Source organism: Neovison vison, chromosome 11, assembly GCF_020171115.1.
Source record: "Neovison vison isolate M4711 chromosome 11, ASM_NN_V1, whole genome shotgun sequence".
NCBI lineage: Eukaryota > Metazoa > Chordata > Mammalia > Carnivora > Mustelidae > Neogale > Neogale vison.
In genome coordinates, this window is record NC_058101.1 from 85,964,461 (window position 1) to 85,978,297 (window position 13,837).

Genomic DNA, 13,837 nt, shown 5'->3' on the forward strand with positions numbered 1-13,837 from the left:
TAAGAATTCATCCAAAGCAGGAGAAATACTGAAGCGAAATAAGTAAAACTATAAAGTTATAAAAGGAGTGCAGATAAAGATCTTTGTGACTTAGCAGCAGTGAAAGAATTCTTGAACTTCAAAAGTATATCCGGAAGGAAATTAACTAATTAATTAGACTAAAATAAAAATAACTGTTCAATAGACACCATGAAGAAAATGAATACACCAATGAAGGAATAAACAAAGTTATTTGTAATGTCTAAAACAAGGGACTAAGCTATAGATACACAACCAGTTGCTGAAAAACAAGAGATCAGCAAACCTAATAGTAAAAGTGGCATCAAGGGGCACCTGGGTGGCTCAGTATGTTAAGCATCTGCCTTTGGCTCAGATCATGAGCTCAGGGTCCTGGGATCCAGCCCTGCATCAGGCTCTCTGCTCAGCGGGAAGCCTGCTTCTTAACTCTGCCTCCTGTTCCCCGTGCTTGTACTCACTTTCTCTCAGATAAATAAATAAAAATCTTAAAAAGATACTTTTAAAAAAAGGTGGCATCAAGTATGAACAGGTAATTAAAAATCAAGGAACAAAGATAAACATTAAATACAATAGAATGGTGCTGTGCCAGTTATCTTTTGTCAAGTAACAAACCAGGCTAAAACGTAGTGGCTAAAAACAACAGCCATTCATTTTGCTCTACAACTCTGTAAGTCAAGAATTCAAGCATGGCTGGAGTAGGTTACTGGTGTGTTCATGTGGTGTCCACAGAAGGTATCTAATGTTTTATACTGGTGGCTGATGGGGTCAATAGTGTGTAGGACTTCTCTGCTCACCTTTCTAAAATGTTGTTAGAAATGGTAGAAGGCTTGGCTCAGCTGGAATGCTCTCCCTCTCGTGGTACCCAGAGGGACTGTCTATGTGGTTTCTCCAACAAGGTAGTCACATCATAAGATCAGTACAGAAACTGCAAATACTCCTAAGATGAGTCCTGGAATTTACACAGCACCCCTTCCGTTATAACTAGAATCACGTAATTAGTCATTAGCCAAATCAGATGCAAGGTAAGGAGGGAGGACCTCAACTTTTAATGGGAAAGGTGACAAAGGTATTCATAGTCATCCTTTAGTGGTAGTTGCCTATACAGGAAGAGAAATGTGAGAAGAGGTTAGAGGTAAATGTGAATATGTTCATTAATTATAGAGGGTCTAGAAAAAAAGGACATAATGGGCAGTGAACTGCGGGGTATGTACCTGAAATTTTAAAAAATCAGATTCAGATTTTACAGGATGGAGAATCCTATAATGCTGTGACTGTCTTTTATCTAATCATTTATTTAGGTCCATTTTTTTCTGCCTAAACATTATGACCAATATTTTTGTGATAATTGTAATGCAAGTTTTAGTAGGGATAGTATTGGTTAGGATGACATTGTTCCCTTAAATTCTCTAGATTGGAACAAATATTTTAAAATCTTACCTTAGTTAAATCTGAATTTAGTCACCTGGGGAAAAGTTAAGTAGTAGCATTTTGAATGGATAAGCAACTTCAAAATTCTGAAGGAAAAATGGTTCCTCCAATGGAAACTGCCTCTAAAACTAAAAAGAGGCACAGTTGCATCTTATAAACAAAGCAATTTGCACTCATTTCCCTCAGCTTAACATGGAATGCAAAAACAGACCATTGTTTTGGGTGTTTCTTTTTTCTTTCTTTGAAAAATAAAAACAACCCATTTTTTAGAAGAAGTTTATAGTTTATAGATAACACTCTATAAAACACGATTTCATTGCTGAATCCAGAATTTTGTGTTTAAGTGTTAAGAAATTAAAACAAAAGTCTAAGGAGATATTTGTTACAAAGACAGACATATTTTAATCAATCAAGTATGTGTATCTAATACCTACTATTTTCAAGGCAAACTTAAAAAGCCTCTGGAGTCTTTAAACAACTAACAATATGATGCTGGGGATTTACTTACCATTTCCAAGTCTTTACATACAGAGGGACTGGGCTACAAATCTTTTAAGATCTTTTTTACAGAAGTGTCCTCTCTAATAAAAAATCTTGGCAGGGCTAATGAGAAAATGAAAAGTAGTATACGATAAAGTCACAAATTAGGTCATCAGTTAATAAATACACATTATCCCAGCAGAGAGTGATCGTGAAGCAGGAGCAACATGGAAAAGGAGTCAAAATTGACCTAGAACTTGAAGAATGATGTATTTGAATAGGTACAGAGAAAAGAGAAGCACTTAAAGTTAAATAAACATCATGAGAGAGGCTAAGGAAACAAGTCTAAGGAGTTGCCTAGGGCAGAGTCAATAAACCAACTTGGACTGAGCAGGCGGAGGCTGCAACTGGTGGTGGAATCCTACCCTTGGGTTTTGTTTGGCAAAAGCCGAGGAGTTTCCAAATACTTGCTTGTTGCCCACATTTGAAAAAAAGAGAGACAGAGAGACTTTACCTAGCTCTCAAAGTATCTGACAAAATTGGCCCGTATGCCCACATGGCAAAAATCTGCGGACACTAAGTGGAGCTTGCCCACTTTCAGATGGAACATTCTCTCTAGAGCTGTCCACAGTTGCCACTAGTTTCCATTAAACTCAGTGGGTTTTACTTAGCTCTATTCCCCACTCAGCTTGTTCTGTCAAGAGCCTCAGAACAGGTCCATTTTTCAGAAGTGAGACGTCTTACAATTTTCAGGCTACACAATTTGAATTTCATCCTGCGATTTTACTATACACAGCTTTTAACAAACATTTATGATTTTGAAATGCTTTTTTGAATATTAAAACTAGTTCCAGTTAAGTGACTGAAGATGCTATAATCAAAAGAGAGCCTCCTCCTCAGGAACTGGGAAAAGATAGAATCATGAGCCAAGTAAAAAGTTGATGTTAGAGGATCATTGCTTTTTTTAGAGGGCAGAGAGAACTATAAGAAAATAGATTAATTTATGGGGCTCTCTGCTCAGCAGGGAGCCTGCTTCCTCCTCTCTCTCTCTGTCTGCCTCTCTGCCTACTTGTGATCTCTGTCTGTCAAATAAATAAATAAAATCTTAAAAGAAAAAAGAAAATAGATTAATTTTAAAAAAATGTTGGGCTTTGGGCTGAGACTGAACATGGAATAGGTATACTTAGCTCCTCATAGCTTTAGGTTAGCGATTGGACTCTTCACTTAACATTTATGTGACTATTGCATGTCACTGTCTTCTGTTGATTGCTGAAAAGGCCACCAGAAAAGCAAAGGCTGTGAGATTTATTTTGGCACAGAGGTGGGGAGGTGAGACCACACTGACAGTCCCCTAGAAGTGTCTCAATATGGAAAATTGGGACATAGCCTGTGTGATTTTTTTTTACGATTTTATTTATGTATTTGATAGAGATCACAAGTAGGCAGAGGCAGGCAGAGAGAGAGAGAGGAGGAAGCAGACTCCCCACTAAGCAGAAAGCCGGAAGTGGGGCCCGATCCCAGGACCCTGGGATCATGATCTGAGCCGAAGGCAGAGGCTTTAACCCACTGAGCCACCCAGGTGCCCCTAGCCTGTGTAATTTTAAGATAAGCCTTACAAAGAGAACACTGATGGAGCTTTGGTAGATTTTATAATTTAATAGCTTAGGATGCATGGGTACAGGAAGGGCTTTAGAAGAAAATTCTGGTAACAAAGACGTTGTCTTGATAAATAAAATGTTCCTTGGTTCATAGTCTTTTCTTCCAGAAGCAGATAACTCCTGGAGTAAGTCTGTAAGTTACTTGGGCTTGGTGTCAACATTTTTAATGGAGAGAAAGGTATTATTTCACATACTAACAAAGAGTGTATCCAGTCCCAGTGTGTGAGTTTCAGTTCTCCTCACTCAGCCCACCAGAACTTCATTTTTGTCCTCCATAAAAAAATGCTGATAATGTCTTCAGAGAGATCCTGCCTGACCACTCCATGTAAAACAGATCTTCACTCCCTATGTCTGTTATTCCGTCTTTGTGTCTATTTGTTTCCCTCATGGTAATTAGCTTTTTAACATCTTTAACTATTGCTTTTTTTTTTTTTTAACATTTAACACTTTCTTTTTCACTGAATTATAAGCACCATGAAGTCAGAGTCCATCTCTATCTTGATCACTTTTTACCAACAAACTTTAGCAATGTATATAGCCCACAGTGGAAATTTACTGTGTTGAATTAATTGAGGGGGCACCTGGGTGTCTCAGTCAGTTAAGCATCTGCCTTCAGCCCAGGTCATGATCCCTGGGTCCTGGGATCAAGCCCCCTAGTCCTAGAGCTCTATGCTCAGCAGGGAGCCTGTTTTTTCCTCTCCCTTTGTCCCTCCCCCTGCTTGTGTTCTCGCTCTTTCTCTCTCTCTCCGCCCCCCACCCCAAAAGAGGGGAGGAATAGTGAAAAATAGTGGAACAAAAAATAACTTATTACTATAAGCTTTATAGAAACATTTACATTTAAAATCACTTATATATGTAACTAATAAAATATTAAAGTCATAAAATTTAGAAAACATAACATAATAACTATTTATACAGATAATTTGGTCAAAAGACCTTATTGATAGGGGATAAGCCAAGTATAATATCAAAAATTCCCTCACCCTCCATCCCACAGACCATCAGCTACGGTGAGCTTTCTTTAAACACACCTTGCTCTTTCATGATTTCATGTCGCTGCAACATGCTCTTCCTTTATGTCCTTCTGTAATTAATACACCTACTAGAGAACTCTTATTCGATCTTAAAGATCCACTTTGAAGGGCTGTTTCTTTATGAATCGCTTTCCTCCTACTTGACAACTGCTAGGAGCACATTCTTTTTTTTTTTTTTTTTTTTTAAATTTAATTTTTATTTTTTCAGTGTTCCAAGATTCATTATTTATGCACCACACCCAGTGCTCCATGTAATACGTGCCCTCCTTAATACCCACCACCAGGCTCACCCATCCCCTGACCCTCCTCCTCAGTTTGTTTCTCAGAGTTCACAGTCTCTCATGGTTTGTCTCTCTCTCTGATTTCCCGCCAACTCACTTCTCCTCTCTTTCTCCCAATTTCTTCTTATTCCCTATGCTCCACAAATAAGTGAAACCATATGATAATTGACTCTCTCTGCTTGACTTATTTCACTCAGCATAATCTCCTCCAGTCCCATCCATGTTGATAAAAAAGTTGGGTATTCATTCTTTCTGATGGAGGTGTAATACTCCATTGTATAAATGGACCATATCTTCTTTATCCATTCGTCTGTTGAAGGGCATCTTGGCTCTTTCTACCATTTGGCAACTGTGGCCCTTGTGGCTGTGAACATTGAGGTACAGATAGCCCTTCTTTTCACTACGTCTGTATCTTTGGGGTAAATAGTCACTAGTGCAATTGCAGGGTCGTAGAGTAGCTCTATTTTTAATTTCTTAAGAAATCTCCACACTGTTTTCCAAAGTGGCTGCACCAACTTGCATTCCTACCAACAGTGTAAGAGGTTTCCCCTTTCTCCACATCCTCTCCAACACATGTTGTTCGCTGTCTTGTTAATTTTGGCCATCTAACTGGTGTAAGGTGGTATCTCAATGTGGTTTTGATTTGAACTAGGAGCACATTCTTTGTGCACCCTGCGTACTTTGAACTCAGAGGGGAGATCAAATCTTTTTTTCCTCTACCCTCTGAGTTTCAGTTTCTGGGGTCCAAGACAAACTGAAAAAAGATTATCAAAAGAGGAAAAGTTTAACTATGTACATATGCATGGGAGTTTAAAAAAGAAATAGAAGACTCAAGGAGGAGGCCAGATAATTGAGATTTTTTTACCCTCTTAGCGCACAGGTTTTGGGCTGTTGGGAAGGAAGGGCAAGTTATGGGGAAGTAAGGGGAGGAAGTGTGTGGTAAATAAGGGTTATCTTGTTCACAGAATCTCTCAGGTGCTAAGGGCTGTCTCCAGAAATAGCAGTCTTCCGCTATTACAAAGACAGCTTTACAAATGGAAATTTATTTAATTAATACAAATTTCCTTTACAAAGGAGGAAATTTATACTTTATTTTTACACAGTTTATGGAGAGGTGAAGAGCTTTTCTTGCAGCTGTGGTTTTGAATGGCTTTTAGCTCAAAATAATTCGTATGCCAAAGTGGCATATTTTGGTTTCCTTCAAAATGTTGACACTCTCCCTTGTCCACTAGAAGGTTTTATCCACAGCCAACAGTGGGGATGATTAAGGCAAATTCGTCACCTCTACTGGACAAACTATGCAAAGGTGTTCTTACTGAGAGATTCAAAGCATCCTTTTTACTTGTAAAAACAGTATTTGTTTTAATAGATAAAGAAACTGAGTTTTTTTTTTTCAAAGATTTTATTTATTTATTTGACAGAGAGAGATCACAAATAGGCAGAGAGGCAGGCAGAGAGAGAGAGGAGGAAGCAGGGTCCCTGCTGAGCAGAGAGCCCGATGCGGGACTCGATCCCAGGACCCTGAGATCATGACCTGAGCCGAAGGCAGCAGCCTAACCCACTGAGCCACCCAGGCGCCCCAAGAAACTGAGTTTTGATTGCTGAAATTTAAGAGAATTATTCTCTTTTCTTGAATTATTGCAATTTTAAATCTATTTTTCCACCTGATTTATTTACTTATTTTTATTTTTGTTTTTTTCCCCAAGCAAAGGTTAACTTTCTTTGATTGGTCCAAATGCAATTATCCTACTTGGAAGCACATTTGTTAAGGTTACTTAAAAAAAAAAAAAAAAAAGCTATTTTAAATTCAGCTATTTTCATTCTTAGTTGGCTGAGTCTGAATGTTAACGTAGTTCACTTGGCCCTTCAAATGACTTTGTTTCAGTAATGTGTTGATGACAGCTATTTGCTGATTCACATTTGAATTATTTTTGCCTGGGCTATTTAAATTGTAATTGGCACTGACAGCCAGTGGTCACAAAGAGACCATAGCTACAGGACATATATTCTTAGCAACAGATAAATAATGGGGGGAAAAAGTCACTATAGCAGAAAAACCAGGAAAAGACTTAATACAGTTTGATGAACGTCTAGCATACGTGTTTAACACTACAAAAGTTATACTTTGTCTCAACAGCACTATTCATCAATCTCATTACTCCTACCGGGAAGAGGACAGTTAAAAATCATCCTACCAGTGATGCCTGACTGACTTAGCATGTAGAACATGCAACTCTTGATTTTGAGGTTGTGAGTTTGAACCCCATGTTGGGTGTAGAGATTATTAAAAAAAAACAAAACAAAACAAACAAAAAAAAAAACACCCTGCAATAATAATAGCAACCTCTGAAGTGTCATTCTCTTGTGACAATCTAAATATGACTTACTGCTTTGGGGTTTTTTTAATATGGTTTTGGGCAGTACTCACTAAGCACCTACATTGTTCTGAATATTTTTTCATAAAATAAATTTTCAGTATTGCAGTAGAAACCGTCAAGTTTTCTGTTTCCTTTCCTTTGTCAAATACACTTATACTATCCCATCTGTCATTTTAGCACTAAATATTCAGGGCATTTTGCTACATCCAATCAGTTCTATAGATTCAAACAGCTCCCTTAACTTTTAAGTGATATAGGTACATTGAAAGGACACAATACATACATATAAGATTGAGTTTAAAATCTTTTACCTAGGGATGCCTGGGTGGCTCAGTTGGTTAAGCAGCTGCCTTCGGCTCAGGTCATGATCCCAGTGTCCTGGGATCGAGTCCCACATCGGGCTCCTTGCTCGGCGGGGAGCCTGCTTCTCCCTCTGCCTCTGCCTGCCATTCTGTCTGCCTGTGCTCGCTCTCTCCCACTCTCTCTCTGATAAATAAATAAAATCTTAAAATCTTTTACCTATTGGGGTGCCTGGGAAGCTCAGTCACTTAAGTGTCTGACTTCGGCTCAGGTCATGATGTCAGGGTCCTAGTGATGCAATTTTAGAATGAAGGGGGGGTGTAGTGGGGTGAGGTCTGGAGCCAACGTTCAGAAACAACTCCTGAGATGTCTTCAGGGCAAAAAGGTGGTTTTATTAAAGCAAGGGGTCAGAACCTGTGGGCAGAAAAAGCTGCTGCCCTTGGATTGGTGAGGGCTTGGGGGAGGGGCACTGATTATACACTTTGGGGTTGGGGGAAGAAAAGATAAGGGAAGTTCCAAAAGGATTTTCGTATGCTAAAGAAGACTCCCTGGATATCTGAGGCCTTACTATGGTCAAACTAAGGTTGTATTTCCCTCTAATGAGCATTAACATTAAGATAGTCCGCTTGCCTCAAGTATTTGTCTATGGGCTGTAGGTTATATGAACATTAATTTTTTAAAAAGATTTTATTTATTTATTTATTTGACAGAGAGAGAGATCACAAGTAGGCAGACAGGCAGGCAAGGGTGTGGGGGGGAAGCAGGCTCCCCGCTGAGCAAAGAGCCCCCGATGCAGGGCTCAATCCCAGGCAGAGGCTCAACCCATTGAGACACCAGGTGCCCCAATGGACATTTAATTTTATCTACATTTCTTTCTGCCTTTGTTTCCCACTGGAATCCAGCTGCACTGCATCAGGCTGCCCCCTCAGTGGGGAGTCTGCTTGTCCCTCTGCCCCTCCTCCCTGCTTGTGTGCATGCTCCTTCTTTCTTCCTCTCTCTCTCTCAAATAAATAAATAAGATCTTTAATTTTTTTTTTTTAATCTCCTGTGAATATAAAGGTAAAAAAAGATAAACTCTAATGATAAGCAGTGTTTGGGCCACAGTTTGGCCCCTTTATTATGAACTGGTGAGTAACTCTACCAGTTGCATGTGAAAGGTACTGGAATATGTCACCCCAAAATATGCCTTTCTGGCATATGGATTACTTTGAACCAAAGACCATTAAGAACAAACAGATGCAGGAAAAGCTCTAAAAATAGGGCATGCTTTCTTTTTGTAAAGGAAATTTACATTTATAAAGAAAATTCATTTCGTAAACCATGTATCCCTCCTTCTGCTCTATCTAAAGGCAGATTCTTAATGACTTCTCAATGATGATAGCACCAGTCACCTGTGTAAGCAACCTTACTGATAAGACTTGTTTACGGCATTTTTCTTGATCACCTCCCATAACTTTCCTCTTCCACCCAGAAGTCAAAAACCCACTTTGTTTAGCCAAAGATGTTAAGCCCAGGTTCTAACCTACCCTCAGGGTTGCTGGACACTGTATGCTCACGTATGGATGCACAATTCATTTTGTAATAGAATTCTATAGTTTTTCCCTTGTGAATCTATCTTTTGACAATCTAATCTACAAGGTCCCAAGCAGAGAACCTAAGCTGGCTAAATGAAAAAGCTATTTTTCCCCCTTACATACCCATATTCCCGGTTGCTAAAACTTACCTCCCTCCAACATTTGTCTATGCTTTTACCTACCCCAGTTACCAATCACACAACAATTCTAGTAAGAATTTACCTTTTTGTAATTGGATGCTGAGTGAAGACAGATATATTTTGGCAGAATAAATTTTGCAGCTCCGTATACGAAGGGAGATCTTTATCTTTACTCTAAAGGCCTAACACAATACAATAAATATCTGTTAATGATCGTGGTAGAAGTTCTCTAAAATGCTACTGCATGATGCATCACTTCAGAAGAATTTGGGGAATTATTAAAATGATATTTCGCAACTAGCTATTGACAAGGACATTTCTAAAATTAATTTCTTGTGGAGTGAGAAAAGATACCACACTAAAGATTTTTCAATACAGGTCTACTTATAAAGCCATTTCAGTGGAAGAATAGAAGATGCATATTTCCAAGACACCAGCTACAAGGCCATTTCAGAAGACCAGGACCAGGAGTTCAGTCCTAAATTGACTGTGGCTCTTGGAAGTAAGGAAAAGAAGCTTGATTAAGAAAATGGTATACTCTCCACCATTTGCTTATAAATGGAGACCCAAAGCTATCTACTGAACATTAAAGGAATTACTTTTCCTAGCTAAATTAATAAGTGAGTTTATCTTACTGTGTTTCTTTTACTTAACACTTCTAAGAACCTAAAAGCTATTACTGTACATATGAATATCATCCTTTGAATTCTTTCTTTACATGAAATTTTAAGCAAATAGGAAACTGTTTTGACATTATAAATTCACTTCCTCTTAATAATATACTATTACTACATTTTGTTTCTGTGAAAGCATTATTAGGTTAATGTACAATATGCATAAGGGATATGGTTCAATAACTACAATATTTCCAACTTCAATCCTTTGACATAGGCAAAATGAATAAAATAACAATAGGACAGTCTTAAATTTAGATATATTCTGAAATGCGAAGTTATAAATAAAGTAATTTAAATATAGTAAGAAATTAAAAACCATAACTTTTAGAAGTCTGGGAATATACCCCAAAAGATAATTGTGTCTCTCTCTCTCTCTCTCTCTTTCTCTCTCTTTCAAGATTTATTTATTTATTTGACACCAGAGAGAGAGAGCACAAGCAGGCAGAGGGAGAGGGAGAAGCAGGCTCCCTGCTGAGCAAGGAGCCCAATGTAGGGCTTAATCCGTAGGGCTTAATCCCAGGACCCTGGGATCACCACCTGAACCGAAGGCAGACCCTTAGCCAACTGAGCCACCCCTACATCCCAAGATAATTGTGTTTCTAACAGACTAGGTTAGTGATCATGCAGTCAGAAAAATTTTAAAGGATCTATCACAATGAAAAGTTATTTCTTCCATCTTTCTTCTTTTGCAGGCTGTTACTTTAAAATGAGCCACTTTGAATTACAGGTTAGGCATTGTTTCTCTTAATTGTATTCTGATGATTTAACATTGAGAAAAATGAAAGGGACAATGATGAAGCAAAGAAAGGTAAAAAAAAAATGTTTCCCCATTATCTGCATTTGACTAAGGTCTTAATAAATGTTACTTATAATTAAATTAGATCAGTTTTGTTTGTTTGTTTGTTTTCTTTAAAGATTTTATTCATTCGAGAGAAAGGGAAAGAGAATGCATGGGGGGGCGGGGGAGAGGAAAGCAGAGAAGCAGGCTTCCGCCTGAGCAGGGAGCCTGACATGGGGTTCTCTCTAGTCCAGGACCCTGTACCCTGACCTGAGCTGAAGGCAGACACTTAACTGCCTCACCCAGTCAGGTACCTCTCTTTTTTTTTTCTTTTCTTTTTTTTTCCTTAAGTAAACTCTACCCCCAACATGGGGATTCAAGCTCAAGACCTCAAGGTCAAGAGTAATGTGTTCTACAAACTGATCCAGCCAGGTACCCCCAGAGCCTTTATTTTAAACAAAATATAAATATTTGAAGACATATTTTAATTTGTTATTTAAAAAGTCCTGATTTTGGGATGGCTGGGTGGCTCAGTCATTTAAGTGTCTGCCTTTGGCTCAGGTCATGATCTGAGAGCCCTGGGATGGAGTCCCACATCCAGACTTTTTGCTCTGCTTCTCCCTCTGCCTGCTGGTCCCCCTGCTTGTGCTCTCTCTCTCTGACAAATAAATCAAATCTTTCAAAATAAATAAATAAAATTTAAAAATCCTGATTTCCCTTGCCTAAAAATTTTCCCTCTCTCATATATCTCTATTGCTGTCATACACACAGCCCCAACTGGTTGAGTATTAGTTTGCCTTTCATAATGTATTTTTAAATTGGCTTTTCCTTAAAAACTGTTTTCAAAGGCATGACAGAGCTTATGTCCTATTTAAAAGAAAATCTCATAGGATCACACTGAAGCGTTACTCTGAAGAATGAAGTCTCATAAGAAATTTTATTCTAATACCAAAGAACAGCTTTAAACCAATTTATATTCAGTCTCAAATGTAATCACTTAAGTCATAAGTATTATCCCTCTAGCCCCTCTTTCATCTTCTAGTGATTCTATACAACAACAGCAAGCTGTTTTCAGGAGGACAAAAGCTCATTTGAAGGGTTTCAGAATTAATGGATGCCTTTGTTTATTTCATTCACAAAATGACAAGATTACCCAGTCCTTGGATATATCAACCACTGCCATGAAATTTTACCCTATCTCTGCAGAAGGGGAAACACACACACACACACACACACGCATACACACATACACACACCCCAAACTGATTTGTTTATTCATTTAATTAAGATTTATTGGGCACTTACTATGTGTCAGGTAATGCTCTAGGCAAATGAGAAGAAAATGCACCTTGTAAAATTTGGAGCCCAATACACCTAGGATTAAATATTGATTCTACTATTTATTGACTGAACATGTAATAAAGAATTTGGCTGATCTTTGTCTCTGGTTCCTGGGAGCTAGCTTCTAAATCCTTGGAATTTCATAAGTGATAGGAGTGTTTTTGTTTTTCATGTTCAGCCTCTGGGACCACACCTGGACAGTTTATGTTAACAAGGACCTCTAGAGAGGGTATACTAATGAGATATCTCAGGATGGGGACAGGCCAGGGCAAAAAGACCAAGGGAATGATTAGATACTTGGGGGCTTTGAGCCACTGTACTACTAGCCTGAACTCCAGGGGGAATGGAGGCTGAGTTCAAACACCTGGACAAAGATTCAACCAATCCTGTCTACATAAAGAAGCTTCATTGAAAATTCAAGACACTAAAGCTCAAATGAGTTTCTTGAGTTGGCAATATTCCCTGAACACATTGATGTCAGGAGGATACAGAATCTGATCAGTGACTTCTGTGAGTCTAGCAAACTATAGAAATTTGGGTGGTTTTGCAGAACTGCTAAATTTGAAGTTGATGTTAGAAGTCTTGGGGAGACTTGGTGATCTGGAGGACTGTGCCCTAAACCCCAAGTTTGGCTAATTTGAGGTACTAAGAAATCTTCTTTGGCAAATTACTTACCTTTCTTAACTCTTAGTTTTCATATCTTCAAAATAAGTAAAATAATAGTATCCAAGTCCCTGGGTTGTTGTAAAGTTGTAATAGTTTCATGAAGTATTTATGGTATGTCTTGCCATGATAGGTTCTCACTTATGCTTTATTATTATTGGCTAGGAATTTTAAAAATGTATTATCTTATGAATGAAAGATTCTTATTAAAAAGCTCTCTTAGAGCTCACAAAGCAAAGGATGTATCAATTTCCATGCATCCAGTCTTTGATTTGTTTATCTTGTCTGTTAGATATGAGAACTCCATCTAGAAACATCACATCACCAGGGCCAGTGACTTGAATATCATTAACAGTCTTAGGCCTATGACTAGTTCTTTCAAAGACAAAAAAACAAACAACAATTAAAAAAAAAATACATGAGAATTACAGGACAGAGCTCCATCACAAATTTCTAAGATTTCACAAAAGGTCAAATTACTCTGGAAAGTAGCAACTGAGAAACTACAGTGACATAATAAATTCACTGGATCAGAAACAAAAGACTTTGCTCAGAGCCTGGATTTCGACAGGGCGTCTTTACAACTTTTGGCTCTGTGGCACTGGAGGTGGTCCTTACCTACCTAAAAAGGCAACTGAGATGCCTGTTATTAGAACTGAAGTGAATGTTAAATGAAGTGGTGCATACAAAAGAGCATCAGAAACTATGTTTTATTTATTGTGTGGAATCATTGATTTGGACACATAGTGATATTCTAATATGGAGGTAAAAATACTTTTGAGCAGTGAGATGGAAACACAATTGCTTAATTTAATTAGGATAAGAATATTAGGTAAAATAAAGTTGCTATTGAGAAGTAAATCCCTACAGTTGTGATTGATGTCATTTAAGGATGAATCCCGGAATATCATATTAAAGAAAGAAAGAAAGAAAGGAAGGAAGAAAGAAGAATGAAAAGAAAGGATTAAAATCAGGCTATAAGCCTAATGTTCCCACAAAGATGTTCTAATTAGTCTACAAGGTTTAAATAAAGAAAAAATAGATAAATAAATAATACCCTTTTTATTTTCAGCTATATTTGACCATA